The 16,971-nt window shown below is 47.3% G+C and overlaps 2 long non-coding RNA genes across 2 annotated transcripts in view; one reads left to right on the top strand and one right to left on the bottom strand.

The window, feature by feature from the left end:
- LOC128325436 (uncharacterized) overlaps positions 1-16,971 on the top strand; it is a 180,765-nt gene that overhangs the window by 110,893 nt on the left and 52,901 nt on the right. The gene's annotated exons all lie outside the window — the stretch shown is intronic.
- On the bottom strand, positions 1,192-16,148 carry LOC128325437 (uncharacterized). Its single transcript, XR_008307449.1, has 3 exons — positions 16,034-16,148; positions 6,104-6,349; positions 1,192-3,107 (listed from the first exon to the last, which is right to left on the bottom strand). It is a non-coding gene; the product is annotated as an uncharacterized LOC128325437 (long non-coding RNA).

Genomic DNA, 16,971 nt, shown 5'->3' with positions numbered 1-16,971 from the left:
CATGTGAGGGAGCTGTGCCGCCGTCGTGCATGGGCTGCTGGGAGGAGCACCACCACTGAAGGAAGCTGCCTGGAGTACGGATGTGTACGAACCTGTTGGGAGGCCCTTTTACTGGCCTCTGAACAGGTCTGAAAAACCGTCGGTTCAGTCGGTTCTAAGCTGGGGGGATACCTTTAAGGGTGGGGGAGGGTGCTCTTACTTCTCCCACCGTGTTTCCCCCACTGGTGCTGCACTTTAAAAGGGTCCGGTGGGGTGGCAGCGTACCTTCCTGCCACCCCGTTGCCTCGTCAGACCGGAAGTGACTGGGAGTGCCTGGTGCGTGTGTGAGGCAATGGGGCAGCAGGGAGGTACACTGCCACCCCATCAGACCCTTTTAAAGTGCAGCGTGGGTGAGGGAAATGCAGTGGAAACACCATCCCCCACCCTTAAAGGTATCCTCCCCTCCACCCTCGAGCAGGACCGCACACACACCCCCGCCCCGGTTCCATGCCTGGAGCAGCGGTCATGCTGGTAAAGACCTGCACCTCTACTTTTAAAGGTGCTTCCTGCTGCTGCCCTGGCACTGGAAACACTGGACTGGTTCACAGTTCCACCGAACTGGTTTGCCGGACCACGGACCGCTCTAAATTCGGACCGCAGCTTGGACCATGATCCTCATAGTACGTGATTACTTTTATCCACACAACAACCCTATGAGGTAGGTTAAGCTGAGAGATGAGTGACTGAACCCACTAGTGGAACCAGACCACAGGTGGTCTGTGTCCGGCTGCCATGGCCCAAGGTGGTCTGTGTCCGCCCCACTACGCCCTGCCCCACTCGCCCCGCCCCCTACGTCTGACATCAGGCATGGGGGTTAGCCACACCCGCATGTGTGAGATCAGACGCGGAGGTGTGGTCTGGCTTCCAAACGGGGCCACGCAGCCCCATTCGGGAGGTTGATCCAGGCCAGCACTGTGTTTGCAGCATGGCCAGGAGCAGCTCTTCCCTGCCTTAAAGGCAGGGAGAGCCGCTTCTGACCACGCTGCGAATGCAGCACTGGCCGTCCGACTCCCAATCGGGGCTGTGAGGCCCCATTTAGGAGCTAGATCCGGGCCAGCGTTGCATTCGCAGCGTGGCCAGAAGTGGCTCTCCCTGCTTTCAAAGCAGGGAAGAGCCACTCCTAGCCATGCTGCGAATGCAGCGCCAGCCATTTAACTCCCGAATGGGGCCCTGCTCAAGAGCTAAACCAGCACCCCCTGCCTCTGACATTAGATGCAGGGGGTGTGTTGGGGCTGCGAGGTGTGGCCCCTGAGGGGCAGCGGCCTGGGTTCTTTGAACCCGGTTGCCCAATAGTGGCTATGCCCCTGACTGAACCAGAGTCATCCAATGGATTTTATGGCTGAAAGGGGATTTGAATTTGGATCTCCTCAGTCCTGGTCAGACACTCTAACCACTGCACTATGCTGGCTCTGTCAGCTGGTCTGACAGAGCTGGTCAGAAGGGCACAGGACCCAAGAAGAAGGGATGTAGAACGTTAGCTTTCAGATTACAAGGCACTCATTCCACCAAATCTCCCTGGAAGAGATTTGTGGCACCATGGAGCAAACATTCAGATGCACAGGTCATCCATGCAATGATACTGTGCCTATCAAGACCCAAAGCAGAGCCTCCACATTTGTCAATGCTTTCAAATTCTATGATTGCTTTGAAACCATGTGGCGAGACATTCAGCTGCACACACTATTACCATGGTTGAGGCACTAATCACTGAACAAATGCAAAGTGTAAAGGGCACTTGTGGAATAACCACATGTGGTCTGAATCATGGTGGGAAGAGCTGACAAGACCTTTTGGGGAGGTTGCCAGCTTTTTAGTCAAACACTACAGCTATGCCTTGGGTCAGTTGGCAACAGCAGTCTAGCAGCACTGAATTTACTCACTAATCAGAAGGCTAAAAAGACAGTAAGGCTAAGCACATGATCGAAGCCTTGGTGGGTGGGGGTGGGGAGTCAGGGTTGGCCCTACTTTCCCCTAGACAATCACTGCCATGATTTTTGGTATGCTGCTGCACACTTGCACAATCCATGCTGCTCCCAGCAGCGCAGATTACTGAAGGCTAGGAAAATAAGTCCTGGCCTCCAGGAATCCCTAAATGCACTGCACGAGCAGCACAGTGCATTTAGGGATTGCCCCATGAGTTGGGCACTCTAGGCACTTGACTCTGTATGCTCGAGCTGCGTGCAGCCTGACCAGATACATGGCCCTGGCACCAGGTTCAGGGGCATGCTCAACCCTGGCTAAAGGCCTGGGTCAAAAGTTGGGTCAGGCTGGGTGGGAGCACTGGGGTCAGGAGCGATCCCAGTGCTCCACATGAGCAGCCTGGGTTAGGCTGCTCACGTGAGTAGCCTCACGGTGAGCCCTTCCTCTCAACAAGAGTAAGCATCACTTCACAGCTCTCTGCTGCTCTGCAAGTCATTTTTTAATGGCACCAGCTATTAGTGGGGAGGGGCTGAATTTACAGAATAATTTGGGAAGTCATATGTCTGAGGCTAAACACACTTGGAAATGTCCTATTAAACTAGTCAGGATCTGGCTGTTTATACTCATCTGGTTGTCTGTTCAGTCTTGCTTGCCTGAGATTCTCATCCCTTCTCTAGACATATTGTACTCAGAAGATTTTACCCGATGTTTCAAATTAACAGATTAGAGTCAGTGAAGAGTCATTTTGCATAGCATGTGACCTCATGTTTTGGAATATGGGAGGTAACTGAACTTTAAAGCTGTAGTCATAACTACTTCAGATCCCACACCAGCACGGCAAGGGACAATACTTTATATAGTTACAGTGACATAATCCAGAACAGCCAACTGTTTTCGATTGAGCTGCACTGGAATTTCACAATTTCAGAATAGACTTTGCCCCATTTATCTAGTTTCCTGAGGGTAAACAGCTGTTGCAGTAGGTCATACAAAAGCTTCCGCAGCTTAAAATAGCAAGAAAATGTCACGGAAAAGTCACTGTTGATGGATGAACAGTCTTCAACTGCCAAGCAAATGTAAATGGGATTTCTCTCTCTCTATAGTGCACAAGAAACATGATGTAGACAGACCGTGTTCAACTATAATACCTATAAAGCAAGTTGATTGTGATGAAAATACCTCTTTCGGGCATAGCCAATCTCAAATATCATAACTCAATTAGATATCCCCCCCCCGCCCCACATTTTGTCTTTTCATTATTCCTCTAAACCAAATTCTTAAGAACCATAGTGTTGTAGTAAACAGTAGTGCCATTCACACATAACAACAAACCACAGTTAAGTGGGGGAGAGAGATTGGAATTTCTGTATGTCTGGAAGTGTGAAATCACAGTTTTGTTTGTTTTGTTTGCTTTTACATTTTATATCCCGCTCTTCCTCCAAGGAGCCCAGAGCCCAGATACAAGTTTCTCCCCACAACAACGCTGTGAAATAGGTTAGGCTGAGAGAGAAGTGACTGGCCCAGAGTCACCCAGCTAGTATCATGGCTGAATAGGGATTTGAACTCGGGTCTCCCTGGTCCTAGTCCAGCACTCTAACCACTACACCACGCTGGCTTTGCACCCAAAGCAACCATTGGTTTCCCTCACCAAACTTAAATATGAACATTCGGTTTGTAGTGAGTTTCATCGCACCAACCTGAGGTATGGAGGTGGCAGCGTTACGTCTGAATGCAGACGCTGCCATAACTGCAGTTCTATGCTGTGATTTCTGGAACCGAATTCATAGAGAGGGTGGCCCAGACCCACCCAGGAATGTGCTTACTCCATGCCTGCTGCATTTCTCTATGGCTGCCTCTCTGAGCACTTGTCCTGCCCCCTGTCTAATGATGAAGCTGTTGCCTGGCTACAGGGAACAAGCGGTACAGGGAACAAGTGGTACAGGGAGTACCAGTTGCAGGGGAGTAACAGCAGGAGAGAAGGCATGCCCTCAACTCCTGCCTGGAGGCTTCCAGTGGCATGGATGGGCCTTGGGCCTGATCTAGCAGGACTGTTCTTATCCCATCCCAAGCTTCTGAGCCTGTCAAATGGAAAGGTCACAAGTGGGGGATATCTGCTTCCCACTGTGTCCCTTATTCCCCACTTCTGGCAATCAGAAGAGAAAGGGAACAGGATGGCAAGACGGGCACTATGAGTTCTGTTCTCTGAAAATGAATCAACAAAGAAGTATGTTCACGAGCACATGCAGTCGTGGTGGCACCATAATCCGGGCAACCCGATGAGATTGCTGCAAAGATAACATATGGCAGGGCAGCAATACCCGGGGTCAGGTTTAAAAGGCAGCCCCATCAAAGAATTTGTGAATGGCTCAGCTCTACTTTTTGTACAATAAAGTTGGGGAAGGAGGGCCCAGCCCCTTCTCCTTGGGTGCAAGTGCACTCCGTATGGCATTACTCATGAGAAGAACCTTCCAGCAGGAGCACCATGGCCTCTAGTTAATGGAGATATACTTCCTGTGTGATGCTGCTACTGCTCTGGAGTGGACCACATTCTCATGAGAGTGAAAGGTCATGGAGACACCCATGCACTATCTATGAAAGGAACGGGTAGTGGAAATCTATTTCTGGTCGCAGTATTTCCCTAGTCTGCCCACCCAGTACTACCCAGACACATGGAGTGGCAAATTCTTCTTTGGGTGCATGAGAGGATTGCCTGTGGAGGGGGGGGGTGTCGCTGTGTAAAAGTTATATTATTTACCAGAGAGAATGGGGAGCAGGGAACCCTTTCTATGGATGCTTGCAGGGAACCCCCTATTTGGATGGCTTGCCTCATGAGAGTGCAGTCCAACGAAGAACTGAAGTTCTTGGAGCCTATGGTCCTCTCCAATGGACTGGGCCTCTCATGAGTGGCCAGTCAATCCCCAGCCAGCAAGCTGACATGAGGGCAGGAGTGTGGGCACTCTATTGATTTTTTGAAAATTTTAAAGTATTTTAGATGCTTTGGTGTGTTATAACTTCTTCTAACCAAAAACTGCCGAGTAAAACAAACTCCAAAGATAGCATTTTAACACAAGCATTTCAAAGAAAGCAAGCATTTAAGAACAAACACACTGCAAGCATATAAAAACCCCTATTTTAGACATTTAGAAAACAGTTGAAATAACACACCCTGAGAAGTATTATTTTCTTCTCTCCATGCATGCATGCTAAACAAAGACAATTCCGCCTCAGACTAGTTGGGCCACCAGAGCTTTGCTGAGAGCCTGCATAGCAAGACTCTTAGGCATATGGTGGCGCAGGACCACTGACTCATCATTGGAGGTGTGTGTGTGTGTGTGTGTGGTGCATGCATGTATGAGTGTGGGTGCTAGAATATAGGAAGAGAAAAGAAAACTATATACAATAGATTCAACTATTTACACATTTACAGTCCCTCTTAATTGGTGTGTGTGTGTGTGTGTGTGTTCCACCATAGCTCCCGAGTGCTGCTGGGTTTGGGGGCACTAGTTGTTCAGCATCATAGGGCCTGTCAGTGGGGTGTATGCATATGTGTGTGTGTGAACAACACCAGTGGCCGACTGTGACGCATGTGTTTCTTACCAGGGTGAGGGAGGGTGAAGTGAACTGTTATGAAGTGGTGTTGCAGGTGGGTGAGGAGGGTGACTATGGGTCACTCACTCGCCCTCCACTTCCAGCTCGGGTTAGCCCAGTAGTGGGAGGTTAAACTTGAGGAAAAGCAGTTGCTCTACCAAGCTAGGATCCAGGTGTGAGTGAAGGGCTGTGACTATATCCCCAGCCATGTAAAACACTGGCTTGCTCTGGATGCTGGTTAGTGGGCATGAGAGGAGGCATCTGGCAACCATCGCCTTGGCAATGCACTGCCCAGAATTGGACGTGATCCATCTCCGGGTTTTCCTCCATTGGCTCCTGCAGGTACAAGAACACTCTCCTTGGCACCGTAGCAGGGCCTGGTTGGCCAAGCCTCCCGCACCCCTGGCAAGGCACCAAGACAACCCCTCTTGAAGGGTTGAATCACCTCAAGAGGAGTTGAACCACAGCATGGAACAAGTGGATGGAACTGCTGGCTGTGTTGGCACCACTGCCTGGGATGCCATGCAGCTGGACTGGGGGTGGGGAGAGGACTGACCTGTACTGCTGCTGGGTTTGGAATATGCATTCGAAAGAAGTGTGCCATCTCCCTCCTTCTGGTCTCTGAGCCTCGTTTTCTCCTCCTCTTTAACTTGATTGACTAGCAGGTCCATCCACTTAGGCATGTTGTCCACACGGTGAACACTGACCTTCATCGTCAGGTCAGAACGACAAGCCAGGACATGCTCCTCTTAGTCACACAACTTCTTGATGAGCCTCTCGACTACCCCAGTCCTCAGCCGGCCTGCCAAGACAATACCATCCCTAATGGTAAGCAAGAGAGGTCTTCTCATGGGGAAGGAGGGTTTAACATACCTTCCCTGCAGACGATTGCTGTGTCGTCCCTGGGTGGGTGGATCACCCACCCAGACTGGAGACTTGCCCGGCAGCTCCTGGGGTCAGGGTGCTGGGATGTGCCACTGCGCATTGCCCCCCCCAGCCCAAATAATGCACCATGTGAGAATGCGGTGGTTTACTGGGACCCCCTTCCCCTACAAGTGTGCCAGCACTCGTTCCCTTAGCCTCATTTAGCAGGGAGGCTACTTAGGTGAGTTTGCCGCCACATAGCCACCAGGATCGGGAATGATCCCGGTGGTTCACATGAGCATGCAAAACCAGGCTAAGGGAGCTCATCTCAGTTTTGCACAACCGTGTGAATAGCCTCCTTGTCTGGAGTTCGCCGACGAGCTTCTTGAGGAGAAGTGCAGTGGGCAAGGCCTAGCTCAGAGGTGTGGCCATGGCACACAAGCTCTTCATTGCAAACAGGAAGGGATCGAGTGTTGAAACCATTTCAGACATGAGCTTCTACGCCATGTTGGAGAGGTCATACATGCCCAAGTCACAATTCCTTGCCAGGTCATTGAGGGCTACCCCTTGATCCAGCAGGCGCTGGAGCAAGAGAAGGGTAGAGTTCTATCGCTTCTCTACATCCCTACAGATGAGACATTGAGGGAGGGGATGCTCATGCTGCTTCTCATGGAGCATGCACTTGGTCTTATCACTCCAATGGAAATGGGCTGCAATACTGTGGGACTTTCCTACAAGTGCAGGCATGGCAGCAGCAGTGCCTGTTGGCCGGTGGCCCTGTTCTCTGGATGCTTTGGCATCCTTGAGGCCAATGGCATCTGATACAGCATGATGAAGTGTGTGGGCCATACATCATATGAACACACACTCCTTCCACTCTACCACCTTAGTTATATTGGAGCCATTGTCTGTAATAATGAATCCCCGCCTGAGGTTTGGCATCCTGGCTAGCCATTCCTCAGTTTGGCAGCTAATGATGGCCACCAGTTCCTCCAAGGTGTGCATCACATCCATTGCCTCCACATGCAGAACAGCCTGGCTCCTCCTTCACAGCAGACCCCTCCTCAGAGTCTGACTCAGTCCCAGAGGACCCAGAAGCAGACTCTGACATGGGCAGAGGGGGGCCTCACTGCAAGATGGGTTTTGGGGGGTCACAAGAGAGAGGGACAGTCTGGCTGAGTTAGCAGCCATGGAGCCCTCCTGCTCCATCACTGCCACAGAAGCATCAGTTTCCATGGCAAGGAAGTGCTCCCCCACCCCCAGCACTGGTAGCAGGTGCCATGGGCGGCCGCACCTCCTGTGACAGTGCAGGACCAGCAGACTCCTCTGTGCAGGACTCCTTGTGTGCACCACCTCTCCAGGTGCAAAGGATTGGGGGACGGATAGCTGCAGCACCCTCTCCTCCCACCTTCTTGGCCCTGCCCCATCCCCTATCTCCACCAGCAGGTTGGCCACCCCTCCCTCTGCTTGCCCCTTGGATCTAAGACCTTTTTGGAACCTTAGTGTTAAACAACCCTGTCTTCCCATCCCATGGGGCTTAAATTTAAAACAAAAACAAAAAACAAAAAACTAGCACCCTACACAATAACTAATCTCCCCACCTTCAGCCACAGAAGAAGAAGAAGAAGAAGAAGAAGAAGAAGAAGAAGAAGAAGAAGAAGAAGAAGAAGAAGAAGAAGAACAACAACAACAACAACAACAACAACAACAACAACAACAACAACAACAACACAATGCAAATATACAAGGATACAACTAAAGGGGGACCTGGGGGGGACCCTGCCAAAAAGAAAGAAAGAAAGAAAGAAAGAAAGAAAGAAAGAAAGAAAGAAAGAAAGAAAGAAAGCACAGAATGCAAACAGTACAACATAACTCCCCCCAAATCAACCAGGAGGCCCTATTTAAACCCACAAGCTAAGGGATAAAGGGGGAATTTAAAAAACCACAGACTTGCCCCTCCATAGTACTGGAGTTGTCGACCCCGGCTGCTAGACAGGGGCTGCAGCCCAATATAGCAGCACCTGGCAGTCACACAGATGGGTGGGGAGGGCAGATGGATGCCCTGCAGCTGGGACACCCACCCACCCACCCAAAATGTCAAATGAAAATAAATACCATTAAATTAAATTTAAAAGCCAATAGGAAAAACCCATGAAAAATTAAAAAAAATCACAGAGAGAGAAAGAGAGAGAGAGAGAGAGAGAGAGAGAGAGAGAGAGAGAGAGAGAGAGAGATGCCTGCCTCTCTGTCTAACAATCAGCTCTCTCAGGAAGGCCCACTGCTTCCCAAACAGCGGGGGGATGGAGCAGTGCAGGGCCTAGAGACTAGGCCTGGAGAGGACCCTGAGATTTAGCTCCTTTTGATGAAGTGTGGGCAGCATACTATTAAAAAAAAATAGGGAAATTTTGAAGCTGCTGCTGCAAAAATAAAAATGTATTACAATAACAACAACAACCCCACTTTCACAAATACTAAACAAAACAGGCCTCGGATACCAAACATCTAAAACATCAAGTCAAATCAACCATCTGCTGTACATGGACGATCTGAAGTTGTATGGAAAGTGCCAGTCTGAAATCGAATGACTGCTAAACACTGTCCGTATATTCAGTAGCGATATAGCAATGGAGTTTGGACTAGACAAGTGTGCTGCATTAATAATGAACAGAGGGAAAATAACAAAAACAGAAGGAATAGAACTGCCCGATGGAATCCACATCAAGAACCTGGAAGAGAAAGAACCTTACAAATACTTGGGCATTCTCCAGGCTGATAACATCGCACACACTGCAGTTAAAAGAAAAATTGGAAGTGAATACATCAGGAGAGTTAGAAAAATCCTCAAGTCCAAACTCAATGGCGGGAACACCATACAAGCCATAAACACCTGGGCTATACCTGTTATCAGATACACTGCAGGAATAATAGACTGGACCCAGGCAGAGCTAGAGACGCTAGATCGTAAGACCAGGAAAATCATGACCATCAATCATGCTCTGCACCCCTGCAGTGATGTAGATAGGCTATACCTCCCTCACAGCTCAGGTGGAAGAGGAATGCTGCAAGTCCATCAAACAGTAGAGGAGGAGAAAAGAGTCATTGAAGAATATATCAAGGACAGTGAAGAAGATGCACTTCAAATGGTCAATAATGCGAAACTATTCAACACCAATGAAACAAAGCAGGCCTACAAGAAAGAACAAGTCAAGAACCGAGCAGAAAAATGGAAAAATAAGCCACTGCATGGTCAATATTTGCACAATATAAGTGGAAAATCAGACATCAGCAAGACCTGGCAATGGCTTAAGAATGGTTACTTGAAGAAAGAAACAGAGGTTTTAATACTGGCTGCACAAGAACAGGCACTAAGAACAAATGCAATAAGAGCAAAAGTCGAAAAATCCACCACAAGCAGCAAGTGCCGCCTTTGTAAAGAAGCGGATGAAACCGTGGACCACCTAATCAGCTGTTGTAAAAAGATCGCACAGACTGACTACAAACAAAGGCATGACAAGGTAGCAGGGATGATATGCTGGAACATCTGCAAAAAATGCAAGCTACCTGTAGCCAAGAATTGGTGGGACCATACAATTGAAAATGTGGTAGAAAATGAAGATGTAAAAATATTATGGGACTTCTGACTACAAACAGACAAACATCTGCCACACAATACACCAGATATAACTGTAGTCGAGAAGAAAGAAAAACAAGTCAAAATAATCAACATAGCCATACCAGGGGATAGCAGAATAGAAGACAAAGAAATAGAAAAAAAATCATCAAATACAAAGACCTACAAATTGAAATTGAAAGGCTGTGGCAGAAAAAGACCAAAATAATCCCAGTGGTAATTGGCGCCCTGGGTGCAGTTCCAAAAGACCTTGAAGAGCACCTCAACACCATAGGGGCCACAGAAATCACCATCAGCCAATTACAAAAAGCAGCTGTACTGGGAACAGCCTATATTCTGCGATGATATCTATAACAATTGACAATAAAATTCTGCCATCCCAGGTCCTTGGGAAGGACTCGATGTCTGGATAAAACAAACCAGTTAATAACACCTGTCTGACTGTGTAAACAAGAAATAATAATAATAATAAATATAGGCCAATGGTCCAGCAATAGGCAGGCTAGCGAGATCACAACCTGCTGCCTGGCTGCCAAAAAATCTGGGGAGACACAAATGCAAAAAATCAAACTCAGCAAAAAGATAGCCAGAAAAAAGGGGGGAGGCAAAAAATGGGCTAGAGGCCTCTGGCCAGAGAGGGTTGCAGCCTGGGTGGTCGATAGGCTAGCAGGAGAAGAATAGGACCGCACTCACTCACTGCAGGACAAAAAAATTAAAAAAGGACAGTCAGCGAGAAAAAAATTAAAAGCAAGAAGTAGGAGGGGGGAGGACAAAAAAATCATCATGGCAGGATGAGTCAAGCCTCTCTGTGTGCAGAGAACACATCTGAAGGCTGGCAGCTCTGACTCCAGTCAGCAGAGTGATTTTCCTAGGCCACAAGGTGGCCTTTAAATAGAACTTGAATCACCCTCCTTTGGGAGCAACCCCATGTCCTGCCCCCCTGGCCAATGGGGTGACAGCTGTCCTTGAGTGGCACAATTGGCAAGCCAAACAAAGGGACAGACATATCTGGCAAATCAGGGCAGCTGCAGCTCGGCCAATCACTGAAAGTGACACATGTGTCACAAAATGGCCACTGCTTGACAAAATGTAGGCTTGAGCCTTCAAACCAGTTCAATTTGAACAGGGCTCAGCTTGGTTTGAACTCAGTCTGGCTCTGCCTTTTTGATGGCCAGTCTGGTCCAAATTTTAACCTTCGAGCTGTCCCGATTTTAATTCAAGCGAGTTTGAATTTGAAGCAGTTTGCACATCCTTAGTTCCAGTCTGAAAGTCCTTTTACATATCCAAGTATTGATGGAACAGCATGGGCCTGTAAACAGTTTTAGGAGAGTGGTCAAATAATATTGTTATGTTTTAATGCATGAATCTGACTTATACTGAATTAAACCATGAGGGTATTCACACAAGCAGCCCTACCCAGGTTTGCAGATCCCTACCCAGGTAGGGCTGCTCTTGTGGAGTGCCAGGATCAGTCCCGATCCTGGCGTTGCCCTGCCAGGTAGCCTCATGTTTTAACTCAGGCTTCTACTGAGGTAGACAGGTGCAAGCATGCCTTTCTATACCAGTACCCGGTCATATGCCTGCAAGTGGCACAGCCGCAGAGAAGATTAGGATCATCTGGGGTGAAGGTAAATACAATCCTGCCTCCACCCCCCCCCCACTCCAGCCCCACACCATTAGGTCATGTGAAGACCATCATGGGTCAATCTAGGTCAGTGTTCTCTACACACCCTGGCAGGAGCTCTTCAAACCAAAGTCATTTTTCATCCTGCCTATATATGTGAGGGTTTGAACCTTGGGCCTTCTGAATGCAAACCATGTGCTCAATCACTGACCTCCCGCATTAACTGAAGGAATATATCGAATATACCTGCGCTAGCCAAAAATCTGTGGTAAGCCAGCTGCCACCTTTGAGGTTTTACTATGAATGCTCACAACATAAATTTCCTTTATAAAATATTTTTAAGCCCCAAAGAGGTGAGATTTCTTCCTTATCCTTCTGAAGCCTGACAGCTAACCTTTCACTTGCAATATTTTATCTTAACCTCCAGTTTCCTAAATAATAAAGATGTGTTTTTATAATAGTGACATATTGGTCCAACAGTCTCTGTAGGCCTCTAGATGGTAATCTGGAAAATCATTTGCCACCTGGAACAAATGCATAAATCCATGTTAGAAGCACTTCAATAGCCATCAAGTAATGAATAAACTGCAGGATGGTTCAGAACAGAAATAGAGTATCTTTCTGAGCATTGTTATTCAATGCATCCTCCCCAGATATATGTGTATGCACTCTCTCTGCCTGTGTGGCATGTTGGCATGTGTGTGTGCGTGCGTGCATTAACAGCCGTATTGTTCAATAGTTCATTTTTAGGTTATATGGTAAGGCTGTTCTAATGAGCATCCTAACCCAGGCTAGGTCAGTGCAGCCTGGTATAGGTTGCTCGTGTACAGCACCAGAATCTGTGTGGATCCCACTGCTGCCTGTCCTCCTGACCCAGTTTTTTACCCCAGCCTTTTACTGCGGTTAAGGGCTCAAGTGCACCCTACCCTGGTGTCGGGATCGTATGGGTGCTTGCACACCACTTGCAGTCCAACATACACAGAGACGGGCAACTGGAGCACCTGTCTCATGGGGGTATCCCCATGAGAAAAAGGGATCCGGGGTGATCTGGGAAACTACAGGCCAGTTAGTTTAACTTCTGTGCCGGTTAAATTGATGGAAAGCATTATTAAGGACAAAATTGTGAAACGTATAGAACAGGCCTTGCTGAAGGGCATGTCTTGCCTCACTAACCTTTTGGAATTCTTTGAGAGTGTCAAAAGGCATGAGCTGTAGTAGTAGTAGTCTTACTTAATAGTCATGGGATAAGGGGGGAAGTTCATGTGTGGATTGGTAACTGGTTGAAGGACAGGAGACAGAGGTAGGAATCACTTTTGACAAAGTTCCCCACCAAAGGCTCTTGAGTAAACTTAGCAGTCATGGGATAAGGGGACAGGTTCATGTGTGGATTCGTAACTGGTTGAAGGACAGGAAACAGAGGAGGGTAGGAATAAACTGACAGATTTCACAATGGAGGGAAGTAAGAAGTGGGGTCCCCCAGGGATCTGTACCAGTGCTCTTTAACTTGTTCATAAATGATCTGGAAGTTGGTGTAACCAGCAAAGTGGCACTAAACTATTTAGTGCAGTGAAATCCAAAACAGATTGTGAGGAGCTCCAAAAGGATCTCTCCAAACTGGGTGAATAAACTGGGTGAGTGGGCAACAAAATGGCAAATGCAGTTGAATGCAGGCAAGTGTAAAGTGGTGCACATTGGGGCAAAAAAAAAAAAAAATTAAAATTCCCAACTTCACATATACACACATGGGGTCTGAGCTGTCAGTGACTGACCAGATCTTGGGGTCATGGTGGACAGCTCATTGAAAATGTCAACTCAGTACATGGCAGCTTTGAAAAAGGCAAATTCCATGCTAGGGATCATTGGGAAGGGAACTGAAAATATTATAGTGCTCTTATACAAATCTATGGAGCAGCCACATTTGGGTACTGTGTATAGTTCTTGTCACTGTATCTTAAGAAGATCATTGTAGAACTGGAAAAGGTGCAGAAGAGGGCAACCAAGATGAACAGGCACCTGGAGCACCTTTCTCATGAGGCAAGGCTACAGCATAAAGAGGCAATGGAAAAGAGGCAACTAAGGGGAGGCATGATCGAGGTGTATAAAATTATGCATGGAGTAGAGAGAGTGGACAGAGAACAATTTTTCTCCCTCTCTCACAATACTAGAACCAGGGGTCATCTCATGAACCTGAAAGCAGGGAAATTTAGGACCAACATAAGGAAGTACTTTTTCACACAGTACATAATTAATCTATGGAATTCTCTGTCACATGATGTGGTGATGGCCACTAGCATGGATGGCTTTAAAAGGGTCTTAGACAAATTCATGGAGGACAGGTCTATAAGTGGCTACTAGTCTGGTGGCTGTGGGCCACCTCCAGCCTCAGAGGCAGGATGCCTTTGAATACCAGTTGCAGGGGAGAAACAGCAGGAGAGAGTTAATAATCTCATGATAATGTATATCAAGCTGGTGCAGTTCATGATTTAAATAATGCTAAAATTATTTAAAAATGTCGCTGTTGGTGACTCCAGTCCAAGCATAATCATAGACAACAATTTGCACTCAAGCCAATGGATGGGGACATGTATTCCCTTTGGATTCCAATCCTGATGCAAACACCTATCCCCACCAACACTGGGTAGAGCAAATGGTGAGGCATCATGGATGCCTGACATATAAATATACATCACAATACATTATTATTATTATCTATATAATTACTTCTCTTACCTGGTGAGTGTCCAGGATTTGGCGGTGGAACTCTCGCTACATGCTGCGAGTGTTCCGGTGGAGTGAGGAGGAGAGGGGCGAGAAAGTGCTGGCGGTGGCCAGTTGGTCGGCCGGCTGGCAGGCGAAGGAGGGAGGGAGAGAAAGTCAGCAGCGGGCGGCAGGCGCGGGGAGAGAAGGGTGGCGTGTGGCGTGCAGGCGTGTGAGAGAAAAGCAGTGGTGGGCAGCAGGCGGCAGGGAGAGAAAGGCGGTGGGGGGATGAGAGAAAAGTAGCGGGGTGGGTGGAGTGGGGGAGAGAAAAGCCGCGGCAGGCAGATGGGAGAGAGAGAGAAACAGTGGCGGCGGGGCACTTCTTCACTGCCCACCGAGGCTCTGTGTGGGGGGAGAAGCAGGAGGAGAGGAGGGCTGGAGACCGTGGGGCCGGAGGGAAGGGGAAGAGAGGAGACCCCTGGGCTGGAGAAAGAGGGAGGGGGAAACAGCTGGTCCCAAAGCACAGCACAGATGCTCTGTGCGGGGTTGGCCAGTTATTATTATTTCTAATAATAATAATTCAGTTTCTATACCACCCTTCCAAAAATGGCTCAGGGCAGTTTATACAGAGAAAAAACACATAAATAAGATGGATCCCTGTCCCCAAGGGGCTCACAATCTTAAAAGGAACATAAGACAGACACAAGCAACAGTCACTGGAGCTACGGTGCTGGGGGTGGAGAGGGCCAGTTACTCTCCCCCTGCTAAATAAGGAGAATCACCATGTTAAAAGGTGACTCTTTGCCAAGTTAGCAGGGGTGCTAACAATAGCACTACATGCACATTATGCATATAAAAAGAACCCTTTTGCACATATATATAGTCTCCACTCCAGAAAGGAATTCTATGGATGAAAGCTGTTTCTAGTATCTTATGAAACATATTCACTTTCATCTGTTTTCCTAGATGAAAGTGAATGTCTATGACTTGATTTTAAAAAGCAAGTCTCAAATTTCCAGATTCAAATGGGATGGCTGGAGACAATGCCCTATTAACAAATTATGTTCTACACATGTACAATCTGTGTACATGTACATATCTGTACACACATATCTGTAGTGTATACACATAAAGTTATTCAGATGCTATATTTATCACATATACAGTTGTACGTTTCCTCTCTGTAACCGGTACATCTGAGGAATGTACCCAGATTCACTTTGAAAACACATGTACATGAATACAGACACCTGTACACATGTACCAAAAAAATGTCTGAATTGGACTAATGCTGTGGACCTCATTTGGCAGGTAAGTGGGCAAGAACTACTCTCACCCACAGATTATCCCCTAAAACTACCTTTTACTCCTATATTAATATTATGAGGGAAAGAGCGAGTTTGCCTCATCATGTGCTGCTCTGGCCTGAGAGAAAGGTAAAACTTTGGTGCAAACAACTTTGCTGTGTACAACGGACATCACAGTTTCATATCTCTCTTTTTTACACTTGTGTAAACTTTGTGATTTGCAACACTTCCCCACAAAGGCTAATTTGATGTGATCATCACAGTTCTTTGTAAACTGTCAAGTGTAGAAAGCAATTGGAGTTGGAGATCCATCAGAAGTATGAAGTGATTTTTGACATTCATTGCAATCAGTAATGGACTCACCTGTTCTGTCCTTACAAGCCTCTTCATCAAACACCTCTAGATTTCCTTCTTTAGAATACTCATCTCACAGCATTTTGTTTTCCAAAAAGAATGTTTCAAACCAGGAACATGAAAGAACAATGAAGTCAGATTCACATTTCAATCATTCCCAAATGAAAATGGCTTATTTTTCCAGGATTATTGTTTTACTGTGATCAAGCACATAACAAGAATATAAACCTTTATTCAACATTCATTCACACGCTAAATCAGTGGCTACCTGCATGTAATGTTTTTGAGAAGTGATCATGGAGTAGTGCTAGTAAAACTGAGTCCATCCTAACATTTCCGAGAATGTTTCCTTTTTATTTCTCAAAATCCTTGGGCATATAAATCCCAGTTCTCTGTAGGTTTGTCAGAAACATTGGCATTAGAATCATATTGCTAATTAATGGCTGAAATGGAAACATTTCATCATATATGAAATATATAATGAAATTCACTATGCTAATCCCCGTGGCACACATAATGTTCAGGCCCAAACTGAAAGGCTGTTCTCACGACCAGCCTAACCCAGCCTGGGGCAGCCCAGCTGGGTCTAGGTTGGTTGTAAGAAGTAGCAGGATCCTCATGGATTCCTCTACTCCCCACCCACCTAAGAAACCCGGCTGTTAGCCAAGGCTAAGGTGCACTTGCACCCTTAGCCTGGCTACCGGTTATCATGTGTCTCCTTGAGTTGAGTTCCGCCCAAGGAGACACAGAGATAGGTGCATAGAGCACCAATCTGATGGGGGGAATCCCCAACGCACATACCACACATTGCATTGTGGGATATCCGAAGATGGGCAATTTGGTTGTCTGGGGGGAAGGTAGGCTAAGAGTTAATCTTCCCCATGTACCTTCCCATCCCATCCCCAGCGATTGTGGGAATCACCTCTGAATGTATTCTCTGAACAGTA

Source organism: Hemicordylus capensis, chromosome 4 (genome assembly GCF_027244095.1).
Source record: "Hemicordylus capensis ecotype Gifberg chromosome 4, rHemCap1.1.pri, whole genome shotgun sequence".
Taxonomy (NCBI): domain Eukaryota; kingdom Metazoa; phylum Chordata; class Lepidosauria; order Squamata; family Cordylidae; genus Hemicordylus; species Hemicordylus capensis.
This window is presented reverse-complemented; position numbering and strand designations above follow the sequence as displayed.